General features: G+C 39.7%; 18 non-coding genes and 8 pseudogenes across 18 annotated transcripts; all 26 read right to left on the bottom strand.

Annotated features, from left to right (window-relative positions):
• Window positions 1-275: 275 nt before the first annotated feature.
• On the bottom strand, window positions 276-394 carry LOC146010894 (5S ribosomal RNA; annotated as a pseudogene).
• A 346-nt stretch (window positions 395-740) lies between these two features.
• On the bottom strand, window positions 741-859 carry LOC146010319 (5S ribosomal RNA; annotated as a pseudogene).
• Window positions 860-1,204: 345 nt separating this feature from the next.
• LOC146010707 (5S ribosomal RNA) lies at window positions 1,205-1,323 on the bottom strand (annotated as a pseudogene).
• A 345-nt stretch (window positions 1,324-1,668) lies between these two features.
• On the bottom strand, window positions 1,669-1,787 carry LOC146016083 (5S ribosomal RNA). Its single transcript, XR_014448985.1, has one exon. It is a non-coding gene; the product is annotated as a 5S ribosomal RNA (ribosomal RNA).
• Window positions 1,788-2,132: 345 nt separating this feature from the next.
• LOC146011550 (5S ribosomal RNA) lies at window positions 2,133-2,241 on the bottom strand (annotated as a pseudogene).
• A 345-nt stretch (window positions 2,242-2,586) lies between these two features.
• On the bottom strand, window positions 2,587-2,705 carry LOC146017289 (5S ribosomal RNA). The gene has a single exon (XR_014450167.1). It is a non-coding gene; the product is annotated as a 5S ribosomal RNA (ribosomal RNA).
• A 345-nt stretch (window positions 2,706-3,050) lies between these two features.
• Window positions 3,051-3,169, bottom strand: LOC146014048 (5S ribosomal RNA). Its single transcript, XR_014447007.1, has one exon. It is a non-coding gene; the product is annotated as a 5S ribosomal RNA (ribosomal RNA).
• Window positions 3,170-3,514: 345 nt separating this feature from the next.
• Window positions 3,515-3,633, bottom strand: LOC146015289 (5S ribosomal RNA). Its single transcript, XR_014448215.1, has one exon. It is a non-coding gene; the product is annotated as a 5S ribosomal RNA (ribosomal RNA).
• Window positions 3,634-3,978: 345 nt separating this feature from the next.
• Window positions 3,979-4,097, bottom strand: LOC146016120 (5S ribosomal RNA). Its single transcript, XR_014449020.1, has one exon. It is a non-coding gene; the product is annotated as a 5S ribosomal RNA (ribosomal RNA).
• A 346-nt stretch (window positions 4,098-4,443) lies between these two features.
• Window positions 4,444-4,562, bottom strand: LOC146017491 (5S ribosomal RNA). The gene has a single exon (XR_014450360.1). It is a non-coding gene; the product is annotated as a 5S ribosomal RNA (ribosomal RNA).
• A 345-nt stretch (window positions 4,563-4,907) lies between these two features.
• Window positions 4,908-5,026, bottom strand: LOC146010706 (5S ribosomal RNA; annotated as a pseudogene).
• A 345-nt stretch (window positions 5,027-5,371) lies between these two features.
• Window positions 5,372-5,490, bottom strand: LOC146016082 (5S ribosomal RNA). The gene has a single exon (XR_014448984.1). It is a non-coding gene; the product is annotated as a 5S ribosomal RNA (ribosomal RNA).
• Window positions 5,491-5,835: 345 nt separating this feature from the next.
• On the bottom strand, window positions 5,836-5,944 carry LOC146011702 (5S ribosomal RNA; annotated as a pseudogene).
• Window positions 5,945-6,289: 345 nt separating this feature from the next.
• LOC146015919 (5S ribosomal RNA) lies at window positions 6,290-6,408 on the bottom strand. Its single transcript, XR_014448826.1, has one exon. It is a non-coding gene; the product is annotated as a 5S ribosomal RNA (ribosomal RNA).
• A 345-nt stretch (window positions 6,409-6,753) lies between these two features.
• On the bottom strand, window positions 6,754-6,872 carry LOC146014047 (5S ribosomal RNA). The gene has a single exon (XR_014447006.1). It is a non-coding gene; the product is annotated as a 5S ribosomal RNA (ribosomal RNA).
• Window positions 6,873-7,217: 345 nt separating this feature from the next.
• On the bottom strand, window positions 7,218-7,336 carry LOC146015287 (5S ribosomal RNA). Its single transcript, XR_014448213.1, has one exon. It is a non-coding gene; the product is annotated as a 5S ribosomal RNA (ribosomal RNA).
• Window positions 7,337-7,681: 345 nt separating this feature from the next.
• LOC146016108 (5S ribosomal RNA) lies at window positions 7,682-7,800 on the bottom strand. Its single transcript, XR_014449009.1, has one exon. It is a non-coding gene; the product is annotated as a 5S ribosomal RNA (ribosomal RNA).
• Window positions 7,801-8,146: 346 nt separating this feature from the next.
• On the bottom strand, window positions 8,147-8,265 carry LOC146014601 (5S ribosomal RNA). Its single transcript, XR_014447550.1, has one exon. It is a non-coding gene; the product is annotated as a 5S ribosomal RNA (ribosomal RNA).
• Window positions 8,266-8,610: 345 nt separating this feature from the next.
• LOC146016096 (5S ribosomal RNA) lies at window positions 8,611-8,729 on the bottom strand. The gene has a single exon (XR_014448998.1). It is a non-coding gene; the product is annotated as a 5S ribosomal RNA (ribosomal RNA).
• Window positions 8,730-9,075: 346 nt separating this feature from the next.
• LOC146016806 (5S ribosomal RNA) lies at window positions 9,076-9,194 on the bottom strand. The gene has a single exon (XR_014449684.1). It is a non-coding gene; the product is annotated as a 5S ribosomal RNA (ribosomal RNA).
• A 345-nt stretch (window positions 9,195-9,539) lies between these two features.
• On the bottom strand, window positions 9,540-9,658 carry LOC146013632 (5S ribosomal RNA). The gene has a single exon (XR_014446604.1). It is a non-coding gene; the product is annotated as a 5S ribosomal RNA (ribosomal RNA).
• A 345-nt stretch (window positions 9,659-10,003) lies between these two features.
• Window positions 10,004-10,122, bottom strand: LOC146016084 (5S ribosomal RNA). Its single transcript, XR_014448986.1, has one exon. It is a non-coding gene; the product is annotated as a 5S ribosomal RNA (ribosomal RNA).
• A 346-nt stretch (window positions 10,123-10,468) lies between these two features.
• Window positions 10,469-10,587, bottom strand: LOC146010672 (5S ribosomal RNA; annotated as a pseudogene).
• Window positions 10,588-10,932: 345 nt separating this feature from the next.
• Window positions 10,933-11,051, bottom strand: LOC146015194 (5S ribosomal RNA). The gene has a single exon (XR_014448122.1). It is a non-coding gene; the product is annotated as a 5S ribosomal RNA (ribosomal RNA).
• A 345-nt stretch (window positions 11,052-11,396) lies between these two features.
• On the bottom strand, window positions 11,397-11,515 carry LOC146017511 (5S ribosomal RNA). Its single transcript, XR_014450380.1, has one exon. It is a non-coding gene; the product is annotated as a 5S ribosomal RNA (ribosomal RNA).
• Window positions 11,516-11,860: 345 nt separating this feature from the next.
• LOC146010863 (5S ribosomal RNA) lies at window positions 11,861-11,979 on the bottom strand (annotated as a pseudogene).
• Between the last annotated feature and the right edge of the window lie 2,444 nt (window positions 11,980-14,423).

The raw sequence follows: 14,423 nt of genomic DNA, 5'->3' as shown, positions 1-14,423 counted from the left end.
GTATTGGCTTACTAAAAAAAATCATGTGTTGGTAATGTAAAAAGACCTACAGGACATGATATTAGCAGGGGGTCTTAAATGAAACTACAAAAGAGGCTCAACACTGTTTAGCTGCCAAAAGCAGTTGGAATTGAGCCTAAACAGTGTGGTAAGTCTTTAGGTGATGGCTATTGTGTCTGTTTGACCTCTTCCAAATGTCTGTGCTGGCAATAAAAAGAAAAAGTTTCCAATTTAAATAGCTAGAGAATAAAAACAATTTGCCAGTAATGTGAAAAAACCTACAGCACCTGGTGTTCCCATGTGGTCTCCCACCCAAGTACTAACCGGGCCCAACACTGCTAAGCTTCAAAGATCAGACGAGATTGGGCCTATCCAATGTGGTATGGCTGTAGGTGAGATACAGGCACTTTTTTGCCCTCTTCTACTTCTATCACAAGGTAAGCTAATAAAAAAGTTTCCTAACTGTATTGGCTTACTTAAATAAAATCATGTGTTGGTAATGTAAAAAGACCTACAGGACATGATATTAGCAGGGGGTCTTAAATTAAACTACTAAACAGGCTCAACACTGTTTAGCTGCCAAAAGCAGTTGGAATTGAGCCTAAACAGTGTGGTAAGTCTTTAGGTGATGGCTATTGTGTCTGTTTGACCTCTTCCAAATGTCTGTGCTGGCAATAAAACGAAAAAGTTTCCAATATAAATAGCTAGAGAATAAAAACAATTTGCCTGTAATGTGAAAAAACCTACAGCACCTGGTGTTCCCATGTGGTCTCCCACCCAAGTACTAACCAGGCCCAACACTGCTAAGCTTCCAAGATCAGACGAGATTGGGCCTATCCAATGTGGTAGGGCTGTAGGTGAGATACAGGCACTTTTTTGCCCTCTTCTACTTCTATCACCAGGTAAGCTAATATAAAAGTTTCCTAACTGTATTGGCTTACTGAAAAAAATCATGTGTTGGTAATGTAAAAAGACCTACAGGACATGATATTAGCAGGGGGTCTTAAATGAAACTACAAAAGAGGCTCAACACTGTTTAGCTGCCAAAAGCAGTTGGAATTGAGCCTAAACAGTGTGGTAAGTCTTTAGGTGATGGCTATTGTGTCTGTTTGACCTCTTCCAAATGTCTGTGCTGGCAATAAAAAGAAAAAGTTTCCAATTTAAATAGCTAGAGAATAAAAACAATTTTCCTGTAATGTGAAAAAACCTACAGCACCTGGTGTTCCCATGTGGTCTCCCACCCAAGTACTAACCAGGCCCAACACTGCTAAGCTTCAAAGATCAGACGAGATTGGGCCTATCCAATGTGGTATGGCTGTAGGTGAGATACAGGCACTTTTTTGCCCTCTTCTACTTCTATCACCAGGTAAGCTAATAAAAAAGTTTCCTAACTGTATTGGCTTACTAAAAAAAATCATGTGTTGGTAATGTAATAAGACCTACAGGACATGATATTAGCAGGGGGTCTTAAATTAAACTACTAAACAGGCTCAACACTGTTTAGCTGCCAAAAGCAGTTGGAATTGGGCCTAAACAGTGTGGTAAGTCTTTAGGTGATGGCTATTGTGTCTGTTTGACCTCTTCCAAATGTCTGTACTGGCAATAAAAAGAAAAAGTTTCCAATTTAAATAGCTAGAGAATAAAAACAATTTGCCTGTAATGTGAAAAAACCTACAGCACCTGGTGTTCCCATGTGGTCTCCCACCCAAGTACTAACCAGGCCCAACACTGCTTAGCTTCCAAGATCAGACGAGATTGGGCCTATCCAATGTGGTATGGATGTAGGTGAGACACAGGCACTTTTTTGCCCTCTTCTACTTCTATCACCAGGTAAGCTAATAAAAAAGTTTCCTAACTGTATTGGCTTACTGAAAAAAATCATGTGTTGGTAATGTAAAAAGACCTACAGGACATGATATTAGCAGGGGGTCTTAAATTAAACTACTAAACAGGCTCAACACTGTTTAGCTGCCAAAAGCAGTTGGAATTGGGCCTAAACAGTGTGGTAAGTCTTTAGGTGATGGCTATTGTGTCTGTTTGACCTCTTCCAAATGTCTGTACTGGCAATAAAAAGAAAAAGTTTCCAATTTAAATAGCTAGAGAATAAAAACAATTTGCCAGTAATGTGAAAAAACCTACAGCACCTGATGTTCCCCCACCCAAGTACTAACCAGGCCCAACACTGCTTAGCTTCCAAGATCAGACGAGATTGGGCCTATCCAATGTGGTATGGCTGTAGGTGAGATACAGGCACTTTTTTGCCCTCTTCTACTTCTATCACCAGGTAAGCTAATACAAAAGTTTCCTAACTGTATTGGCTTACTGAAAAAAATCATGTGTTGGTAATGTAAAAAGACCTACAGGACATGATATTAGCAGGGGGTCTTAAATTAAACTACTAAAGAGGCTCAACACTGTTTAGCTGCCAAAAGCAGTTGGAATTGGGCCTAAACAGTGTGGTAAGTCTTTAGGTGATGGCTATTGTGTCTGTTTGACCTCTTCCAAATGTCTGTACTGGCAATAAAAAGAAAAAGTTTCCAATTTAAATAGCTAGAGAATAAAAACAATTTGCCTGTAATGTGAAAAAACCTACAGCACCTGGTGTTCCCATGTGGTCTCCCACCCAAGTACTAACCAGGCCCAACACTGCTTAGCTTCCAAGATCAGACAAGATTGGGCCTATCCAATGTGGTACGGCTGTAGGTGAAATACGGGCACTTTTTTGCCCTCTTCTACTTCTATCACCAGGTAAGCTAATAAAAAAGTTTCCTAACTGTATTGGCTTACTGAAAAAAATCATGTGTTGGTAATGTAAAAAGACCTACAGGACATGATATTAGCAGGGGGTCTTAAATTAAACTACTAAAGAGGCTCAACACTGTTTAGCTGCCAAAAGCAGTTGGAATTGGGCCTAAACAGTGTGGTAAGTCTTTAGGTGATTGCTATTGTGTCTGTTTGACCTCTTCCAAATGTCTGTACTGGCAATAAAAAGAAAAAGTTTCCAATTTAAATAGCTAGAGAATAAAAACAATTTGCCTGTAATGTGAAAAAACCTACAGCACCTGGTGTTCTCATGTGGTCTCCCACCCAAGTACTAACCAGGCCCAACACTGCTTAGCTTCCAAGATCAGACGAGATTGGGCCTATCCAATGTGGTATGGCTGTAGGTGAGACACAGGCACTTTTTTGCCCTCTTCTACTTCTATCACCAGGTAAGCTAATACAAAAGTTTCCTAACTGTATTGGCTTACTGAAAAAAATCATGTGTTGGTAATGTAAAAAGACCTACAGGACATGATATTAGCAGGGGGTCTTAAATTAAACTACAAAAGAGGCTCAACACTGTTTAGCTGCCAAAAGCAGTTGGAATTGAGCCTAAACAGTGTGGTAAGTCTTTAGGTGATGGCTATTGTGTCTGTTTGACCTCTTCCAAATGTCTGTGCTGGCAATAAAAAGAAAAAGTTTCCAATATAAATAGCTAGAGAATAAAAACAATTTGCCAGTAATGTGAAAAAACCTACAGCACCTGGTGTTCCCAGGTGGTCTCCCACCCAAGTACTAACCAGGACCAACACTGCTTAGCTTCCAAGATCAGACGAGATTGGGCCTATCCAATGTGGTATGGCTGTAGGTGAGATACAGGCACTTTTTTGCCCTCTTCTACTTCTATCACCAGGTAAGCTAATACAAAAGTTTCCTAACTGTATTGGCTTACTAAAAAAAATCATGTGTTGGTAATGTAAAAAGACCTACAGGACATGATATTAGCAGGGGGGCTTAAATTAAACTACAAAAGAGGCTCAACACTGTTTAGCTGCCAAAAGCAGTTGGAATTGAGCCTAAACAGTGTGGTAAGTCTTTAGGTGATGGCTATTGTGTCTGTTTGACCTCTTCCAAATGTCTGTGCTGGCAATAAAAAGAAAAAGTTTCCTATTTAAATAGCTAGAGAATAAAAACAATTTGCCAGTAATGTGAAAAAACCTACAGCACCTGGTGTTCCCAGGTGGTCTCCCACCCAAGTACTAACCAGGCCCAACACTGCTTAGCTTCCAAGATCAGACGAGATTGGGCCTATCCAATGTGGTATGGCTGTAGGTGAGATACAGGCACTTTTTTGCCCTCTTCTACTTCTATCACCAGGTAAGCTAATAAAAAAGTTTCCTAACTGTATTGGCTTACTTAAAAAAAATCATGTGTTGGTAATGTAAAAAGACCTACAGGACATGATATTAGCAGGGGGTCTTAAATTAAACTACTAAACAGGCTCAACACTGTTTAGCTGCCAAAAGCAGTTGGAATTGGGCCTAAACAGTGTGGTAAGTCTTTAGGTGATGGCTATTGTGTCTGTTTGACCTCTTCCAAATGTCTGTGCTGGCAATAAAAAGAAAAAGTTTCCAATATAAATAGCTAGAGAATAAAAACAATTTGCCAGTAATGTGAAAAAAGCTACAGCACCTGGTGTTCACATGTGGTCTCCCACCTAAGTACTAACCAGGCCCAACACTGCTTAGCTTCCAAGATCAGACGAGATTGGGCCTATCCAATGTGGTATGGCTGTAGGTGAGATACAGGCACTTTTTTGCCCTCTTCTACTTCTATCACCTGGTAAGCTAATAAAAAAGTTTCCTAACTGTATTGGCTTACTGAAAAAAATCATGTGTTGGTAATGTAAAAAGACCTACAGGACATGATATTAGCAGGGGGTCTTAAATGAAACTACAAAAGAGGCTCAACACTGTTTAGCTGCCAAAAGCAGTTGGAATTGAGCCTAAACAGTGTGGTAAGTCTTTAGGTGATGGCTATTGTGTCTGTTTGACCTCTTCCAAATGTCTGTGCTGGCAATAAAAAGAAAAAGTTTCCAATTTAAATAGCTAGAGAATAAAAACAATTTTCCTGTAATGTGAAAAAACCTACAGCACCTGGTGTTCCCATGTGGTCTCCCACCCAAGTACTAACCAGGCCCAACACTGCTAAGCTTCAAAGATCAGACGAGATTGGGCCTATCCAATGTGGTATGGCTGTAGGTGAGATACAGGCACTTTTTTGCCCTCTTCTACTTCTATCACCAGGTAAGCTAATAAAAAAGTTTCCTAACTGTATTGGCTTACTAAAAAAAATCATGTGTTGGTAATGTAATAAGACCTACAGGACATGATATTAGCAGGGGGTCTTAAATTAAACTACTAAACAGGCTCAACACTGTTTAGCTGCCAAAAGCAGTTGGAATTGGGCCTAAACAGTGTGGTAAGTCTTTAGGTGATGGCTATTGTGTCTGTTTGACCTCTTCCAAATGTCTGTACTGGCAATAAAAAGAAAAAGTTTCCAATTTAAATAGCTAGAGAATAAAAACAATTTGCCTGTAATGTGAAAAAACCTACAGCACCTGGTGTTCCCATGTGGTCTCCCACCCAAGTACTAACCAGGCCCAACACTGCTTAGCTTCCAAGATCAGACGAGATTGGGCCTATCCAATGTGGTATGGATGTAGGTGAGACACAGGCACTTTTTTGCCCTCTTCTACTTCTATCACCAGGTAAGCTAATAAAAAAGTTTCCTAACTGTATTGGCTTACTGAAAAAAATCATGTGTTGGTAATGTAAAAAGACCTACAGGACATGATATTAGCAGGGGGTCTTAAATTAAACTACTAAACAGGCTCAACACTGTTTAGCTGCCAAAAGCAGTTGGAATTGGGCCTAAACAGTGTGGTAAGTCTTTAGGTGATGGCTATTGTGTCTGTTTGACCTCTTCCAAATGTCTGTACTGGCAATAAAAAGAAAAAGTTTCCAATTTAAATAGCTAGAGAATAAAAACAATTTGCCAGTAATGTGAAAAAACCTACAGCACCTGGTGTTCCCCCACCCAAGTACTAACCAGGCCCAACACTGCTTAGCTTCCAAGATAAGACGAGATTGGGCCTATCCAATGTGGTATGGCTGTAGGTGAGATACAGGCACTTTTTTGCCCTCTTCTACTTCTATCACCAGGTAAGCTAATACAAAAGTTTCCTAACTGTATTGGCTTACTGAAAAAAATCATGTGTTGGTAATGTAAAAAGACCTACAGGACATGATATTAGCAGGGGGTCTTAAATTAAACTACTAAAGAGGCTCAACACTGTTTAGCTGCCAAAAGCAGTTGGAATTGGGCCTAAACAGTGTGGTAAGTCTTTAGGTGATGGCTATTGTGTCTGTTTGACCTCTTCCAAATGTCTGTACTGGCAATAAAAAGAAAAAGTTTCCAATTTAAATAGCTAGAGAATAAAAACAATTTGCCTGTAATGTGAAAAAACCTACAGCACCTGGTGTTCCCATGTGGTCTCCCACCCAAGTACTAACCAGGCCCAACACTGCTTAGCTTCCAAGATCAGACAAGATTGGGCCTATCCAATGTGGTATGGCTGTAGGTGAAATACGGGCACTTTTTTGCCCTCTTCTACTTCTATCACCAGGTAAGCTAATAAAAAAGTTTCCTAACTGTATTGGCTTACTGAAAAAAATCATGTGTTGGTAATGTAAAAAGACCTACAGGACATGATATTAGCAGGGGGTCTTAAATTAAACTACTAAAGAGGCTCAACACTGTTTAGCTGCCAAAAGCAGTTGGAATTGGGCCTAAACAGTGTGGTAAGTCTTTAGGTGATTGTTATTGTGTCTGTTTGACCTCTTCCAAATGTCTGTACTGGCAATAAAAAGAAAAAGTTTCCAATTTAAATAGCTAGAGAATAAAAACAATTTGCCTGTAATGTGAAAAAACCTACAGCACCTGGTGTTCTCATGTGGTCTCCCACCCAAGTACTAACCAGGCCCAACACTGCTTAGCTTCCAAGATCAGACGAGATTGGGCCTATCCAATGTGGTATGGCTGTAGGTGAGACACAGGCACTTTTTTGCCCTCTTCTACTTCTATCACCAGGTAAGCTAATACAAAAGTTTCCTAACTGTATTGGCTTACTGAAAAAAATCATGTGTTGGTAATGTAAAAAGACCTACAGGACATGATATTAGCAGGGGGTCTTAAATTAAACTACAAAAGAGGCTCAACACTGTTTAGCTGCCAAAAGCAGTTGGAATTGAGCCTAAACAGTGTGGTAAGTCTTTAGGTGATGGCTATTGTGTCTGTTTGACCTCTTCCAAATGTCTGTGCTGGCAATAAAAAGAAAAAGTTTCCAATATAAATAGCTAGAGAATAAAAACAATTTGCCAGTAATGTGAAAAAACCTACAGCACCTGGTGTTCCCAGGTGGTCTCCCACCCAAGTACTAACCAGGACCAACACTGCTTAGCTTCCAAGATCAGACGAGATTGGGCCTATCCAATGTGGTATGGCTGTAGGTGAGATACAGGCACTTTTTTGCCCTCTTCTACTTCTATCACCAGGTAAGCTAATACAAAAGTTTCCTAACTGTATTGGCTTACTAAAAAAAATCATGTGTTGGTAATGTAAAAAGACCTACAGGACATGATATTAGCAGGGGGGCTTAAATTAAACTACAAAAGAGGCTCAACACTGTTTAGCTGCCAAAAGCAGTTGGAATTGAGCCTAAACAGTGTGGTAAGTCTTTAGGTGATGGCTATTGTGTCTGTTTGACCTCTTCCAAATGTCTGTGCTGGCAATAAAAAGAAAAAGTTTCCTATTTAAATAGCTAGAGAATAAAAACAATTTGCCAGTAATGTGAAAAAACCTACAGCACCTGGTGTTCCCAGGTGGTCTCCCACCCAAGTACTAACCAGGCCCAACACTGCTTAGCTTCCAAGATCAGACGAGATTGGGCCTATCCAATGTGGTATGGCTGTAGGTGAGATACAGGCACTTTTTTGCCCTCTTCTACTTCTATCACCAGGTAAGCTAATAAAAAAGTTTCCTAACTGTATTGGCTTACTTAAAAAAAATCATGTGTTGGTAATGTAAAAAGACCTACAGGACATGATATTAGCAGGGGGTCTTAAATTAAACTACTAAACAGGCTCAACACTGTTTAGCTGCCAAAAGCAGTTGGAATTGGGCCTAAACAGTGTGGTAAGTCTTTAGGTGATGGCTATTGTGTCTGTTTGACCTCTTCCAAATGTCTGTACTGGCAATAAAAAGAAAAAGTTTCCAATTTAAATAGCTAGAGAATAAAAACAATTTGCCTGTAATGTGAAAAAACCTACAGCACCTGGTGTTCCCATGTGGTCTCCCACCCAAGTACTAACCAAGCCCAACACTGCTTAGCTTCCAAGATCTGACGAGATTGGGACTATCCAATGTGGTATGGCTGTAGGTGAGATACAGGCACTTTTTTGCCCTCTTCTACTTCTATCACCAGGTAAGCTAATAAAAAAGTTTCCTAACTGTATTGGCTTACTGAAAAAAATCATGTGTTGGTAATGTAAAAAGACCTACAGTACATGATATTAGCAGGGGGTCTTAAATTAAACTACAAAAGAGGCTCAACACTGTTTAGCTGCCAAAAGCAGTTGGAATTGAGCCTAAACAGTGTGGTAAGTCTTTAGGTGATGGCTATTGTGTCTGTTTGACCTCTTCCAAATGTCTGTGCTGGCAATAAAAAGAAAAAGTTTCCAATATAAATAGCTAGAGAATAAAAACAATTTGCCAGTAATGTGAAAAAACCTACAGCACCTGGTGTTCCCAGGTGGTCTCCCACCCAAGTACTAACCAGGCCCAACACTGCTTAGCTTCCAAGATCAGACGAGATTGGGCCTATCCAATGTGGTATGGCTGTAGGTGAGATACAGGCACTTTTTTGCCCTCTTCTACTTCTATCACCAGGTAAGCTAATAAAAAAGTTTCCTAACTGTATTGGCTTACTTAAAAAAAACCATGTGTTGGTAATGTAAAAAGACCTACAGGACATGATATTAGCAGGGGGTCTTAAATTAAACTACTAAACAGGCTCAACACTGTTTAGCTGCCAAAAGCAGTTGGAATTGAGCCTAAACAGTGTGGTAAGTCTTTAGGTGATGGCTATTGTGTCTGTTTGACCTCTTCCAAATGTCTGTACTGGCAAGAAAAAGAAAAAGTTTCCAATTTAAATAGCTAGAGAATAAAAACAATTTGCCTGTAATGTGAAAAAAATTACAGCACCTGGTGTTCCCATGTGGTCTCCCACCCAAGTACTAACCAGGCCCAACACTGCTTAGCTTCCAAGATCAGACGAGATTGGGCCTATCCAATGTGGTATGGCTGTAGGTGAGATACAGGCACTTTTTTGCCCTCTTCTACTTCTATCACCAGGTAAGCTAATAAAAAAGTTTCCTAACTGTATTGGCTTACTGAAAAAAATCATGTGTTGGTAATGTAAAAAGACCTACAGGACATGATATTAGCAGGGGGTCTTAAATTAAACTACTAAAGAGGCTCAACACTGTTTAGCTGCCAAAAGCAGTTGGAATTGGGCCTAAACAGTGTGGTAAGTCTTTAGGTGATGGCTATTGTGTCTGTTTGACCTCTTCCAAATGTCTGTACTGGCAATAAAAAGAAAATTTTTCCAATTTAAATAGCTAGAGAATAAAAACAATTTGCCTGTAATGTGAAAAAACCTACAGCACCTGGTGTTCCCATGTGGTCTCCCACCCAAGTACTAACCAGGCCCAACACTGCTTAGCTTCCAAGATCAGACGAGATTGGGCCTATCCAATGTGGTATGGCTGTAGGTGAGTTAAAGGCACTTTTTTGCCCTCTTCTACTTCTATCACCAGGTAAGCTAATACAAAAGTTTCCTAACTGTATTGGCTTACTGAAAAAAATCATGTGTTGGTAATGTAAAAAGACCTACAGGACATGATATTAGCAGGGGGTCTTAAATTAAACTACAAAAGAGGCTCAACACTGTTTAGCTGCCAAAAGCAGTTGGAATTGAGCCTAAACAGTGTGGTAAGTCTTTAGGTGATGGCTATTGTGTCTGTTTGACCTCTTCCAAATGTCTGTGCTGGCAATAAAAAGAAAAAGTTTCCAATTTAAATAGCTAGAGAATAAAAACAATTTGCCAGTAATGTGAAAAAACCTACAGCACCTGGTGTTCCCAGGTGGTCTCCCACCCAAGTACTAACCAGGCCCAACACTGCTTAGCTTCCAAGATCAGACGAGATTGGGCCTATCCAATGTGGTATGGCTGTAGGTAAGATACAGGCACTTTTTTGCCCTCTTCTACTTCTATCACAAGGTAAGCTAAAAAAAAAGTTTCCTAACTGTATTGGCTTACTTAAAAAAAATCATGTGTTGGTAATGTAAAAAGACCTACAGGACATGATATTAGCAGGGGGTCTTAAATTAAACTACTAAACAGGCTCAACACTGTTTTGCTGCCAAAAGCAGTTGGAATTGGGCCTAAACAGTGTGGTAAGTCTTTAGGTGATGGCTATTGTGTCTGTTTGACCTCTTCCAAATGTCTGTACTGGCAATAAAAAGAAAAAGTTTCCAATTTAAATAGCTAGAGAATAAAAACAATTTGCCTGTAATGTGAAAAAACCTACAGCACCTGGTGTTCCCATGTGGTCTCCCACCCAAGTAATAACCAGGCCCAACACTGCTTAGCTTCCAAGATCAGAAGAGATTGGGCCTATCCAATGTGGTAGGGCTGTAGGTGAGACACAGGCACTTTTTTGCCCTCTTCTACTTCTATCACCAGGTAAGCTAATAAAAACGTTTCCTAACTGTATTGGCTTACTGAAAAAAATCATGTGTTGGTAATGTAAAAAGACCTACAGGACATGATATTAGCAGGGGGTCTTAAATTAAACTACTAAAGAGGCTCAACACTGTTTAGCTGCCAAAAGCAGTTGGAATTGGGCCTAAACAGTGTGGTAAGTCTTTAGGTGATGGCTATTGTGTCTGTTTGACCTCTTCCAAATGTCTGTACTGGCAATAAAAAGAAAAAGTTTCCAATTTAAATAGCTAGAGAATAAAAACAATTTGCCAGTAATGTGAAAAAACCTACAGCACCTGGTGTTCCCATGTGGTCTTCCACCCAAGTACTAACCAGGCCCAACACTGCTTAGCTTCCAAGATCAGACGAGATTGGGCCTATCCAATGTGGTATGGCTGTAGGTGAGATACAGGCACTTTTTTGCCCTCTTCTACTTCTATCACCAGGTAAGCTAATACAAAAGTTTCCTAACTGTATTGGCTTACTGAAAAAAATCATGTGTTGGTAATGTAAAAAGACCTACATGACATGATATTAGCAGGGGGTCTTAAATTAAACTACAAAAGAGGCTCAACACTGTTTAGCTGCCAAAAGCAGTTGGAATTGAGCCTAAACAGTGTGGTAAGTCTTTAGGTGATGGCTATTGTGTCTGTTTGACCTCTTCCAAATGTCTGTGCTGGCAATAAAAAGAAAAAGTTTCCAATATAAATAGCTAGAGAATAAAAACAATTTGCCAGTAATGTGAAAAAACCTACAGCACCTGGTGTTCCCAGTTGGTCTCCCACCCAAGTGCTAACCAGGCCCAACACTGCTTAGCTTCCAAGATCAGACGAGATTGGGCCTATCCAATGTGGTATGGCTGTAGGTGAGATACAGGCACTTTTTTGCCCTCTTCTACTTCTATCACCAGGTAAGCTAATATAAAAGTTTCCTAACTGTATTGGCTTACTAAAAAAAATCATGTGTTGGTAATGTAAAAAGACCTACAGGACATGATATTAGCAGGGGGTCTTAAATTAAACTACTAAACAGGCTCAACACTGTTTAGCTGCCAAAAGCAGTTGGAATTGGGCCTAAACAGTGTGGTAAGTCTTTAGGTGATGGCTATTGTGTCTGTTTGACCTCTTCCAAATGTCTGTACTGGCAATAAAAAGAAAAAGTTTCCAATTTAAATAGCTAGAGAATAAAAACAATTTGCCTGTAATGTGAAAAAACCTACAGCACCTGGTGTTCCCATAGGGTCTCCCACCCAAGTACAAACCAGGCCCAACACTGCTTAGCTTCCAAGATCAGACGAGATTGGGCCTATCCAATGTGGTAGGGCTGTAGTTGAGATATAGGCACTTTTTTGCCCTCTTCTACTTCTATCACCAGGTAAGCTAATTTTTTTTTTTTTTTTTTTTTTTTCTTTTTATTTGCAAAAATTAAAACATACAAGAGGAGGAAGATACAAGCGTATTAGATACACATTCAACAACATAAACTAACAAAGACAATATTACAGACATTACATAAACACGTAGGCAGTGGTACAAACTAACACTGTAATGCGTATATAGGGTATGGGACAGCTTGTCGGACAATGAGTCGAATTTAAACCATATTTCCCTCAGTTGCATCTCCATATTGGACATTCTCTCTATATATCACTTTACTTCACCCTAACACATCTGTATAAGTGCATTTTTAATTAGAGTATCCTTATCCGTGACGTAGGAAATTGAGGTTAACTGTAGCTTCAACTGCTAAACATAAAAAGTTTTTCCTGTGCAATACTAAGTAAATGCCACTCCTTTAAAGTGCATAGTGCCTCTAAAGCTAAAAAAAAAAAAAAAAAAAAAAAAAAAATATATAAAAATATAAAAATATAAAAATATAATAAAAAAATATATTAGTGTTTCGATAGAGCACTATCAGTGCTCCCCGGTGATTAACTCTAGTGCAAATTTGTTACCTTATAGAAAGGAGATTGTATCCAGCAATCCCAGATATCGTGAAATTTCTTAAGTGTTTGTCGCTTTCGTGCTATGCACATTTCTTGTGCTATAGTGTAATTTACCCGTGCTTTCCAGGCTTCAACATCTGGAGCACTGGATGACATCCATGTTTTACCTATAATTACTTTAGCAATTGCTGCCAAGTTAGTTACATATAACCTTTTATTGCCAAGATCTTTCGGGAGGATACCTAGTAAACAGCACCGTACAGTTAAGATATCAATTGAAATTCCCGTGGAAGAAATTACATATTTAACTTTACCCCAAAAATCAGCTATTAGGTCACACTCCCAGATTAAATGTAGAAAGGTCCCTTGGGTAACTCTACATTTTGGACAGGACGTGTGGCCGTTCCCGTTGAATTTTCCCATTTTTATAGGAGTCATATATGAGCGGTGTAGAATATATAATTGGGTTTGTTGTATTCGGAGTGAGTTTGTGGCACTGGCTACAGCTGATTGGGCAATCGACCATTCTGACTCGTTCATACTACCTATATCCCTTTCCCATTTGCTTCTCAATGGGGCCAAATCTCCCCCTGTTTTGTCCTCTTTTAAGAGGCTATACACCCTGGAGATACATTTCTTTTTGTTGGGAAGTTTAAGGATTATTTTAACCTCGTTCTCACTGAACCTAAGGGATTGCTTCCCAATCTGGGTTAAGATAACACTTCTAAGTTGGAGAAATCGGAAGTGAAAAGAGCCTGGCAGGTTGTATTCGTCCTTTAACTGGTGAAAAGTTTTTAATCCATTCAGATCATACAGTTGTACAAGGAAAATTATTGAATATGGGTGCCATGCTTCCACAATTTGCAATGAATTTACTTCACTAGATCTTAACATATCGACTATTTTTAACTCCTCATCTAGGAAATCCACTTTTAGAATCTTATTGATGTCTTGCCATATTTTTATAGCCTGTGTGACTAGTGGTAGGTCCCCTGGGTGGCTTCTGCACTGTGTTAACCTATTTAATGGTGACGTATCGGGCGTGGAGACTTCTATCACGGCTTTAGCCAAGTAGTGACACTCGTCCTCTTCCCTAAGCCAGGCTCTTAATTGCATCGCTTGGGCGGCGATGTAATATTTCCTAAAGTCTGGGAGACCCATTCCTCCTTTGGCTCTGTCTCTCATCAAGTGGTTTAATTTGATTTTTGGGCGAGAACCATTCCATATGAAGGAGCACACTATACTGTTTAATTTTTTAAATAATGATTTAGGTAAATATACCGGGGCTTGTTGCAATATGTACAAAACCTTTGGAAGAACCGACATTTTAACCAGGTTTACCCTTCCGGCGGTAACCAAAGGTAATCTACTCCAACTCTTAGTTTTCTTTTTTAACCAATCTAGCAATGGATTTATATTTAACTCGATGTATTTTTTGGGGTCGTGTGATATTATTATGCCTAGATATTTAAAGGCGTTTACGCACTTCAAAGAAAGCAGGGAGTCAGTCTGAAGACTGCCCGGGCCATCCAGCCTCATAAGAGTTGATTTTGACCAATTTATTCTGAAGCCCGAACAATCTCCAAACTCCTCGATCCACTTGAGCACCAACGGGAGTGTTTGAGAATACTGATCTAAAAATATCAGTAGGTCGTCTGCATATAATAAATGCGATCTATTCGGTTATTAATTTGAAAACCACTATTGCCTGAGCATTGCCTAATGAGAGCAGCCAACGGCTCAATAGCCAAGGCGAACAGGATGGGGGACATAGGGCAACCTTGTCGGGTGCCCCTAGAGAGATTAAAAGACTGAGATGTCCACCCATTC

The sequence above is a fragment of the Crinia signifera genome, chromosome 6, assembly GCF_055691185.1.
Source record: "Crinia signifera chromosome 6, ASM5569118v1, whole genome shotgun sequence".
Taxonomy (NCBI): Eukaryota; Metazoa; Chordata; class Amphibia; order Anura; family Myobatrachidae; genus Crinia; species Crinia signifera.
Note: the sequence above shows the minus strand (reverse complement) of the source record. Positions and strands in the feature narration are given on the sequence as shown.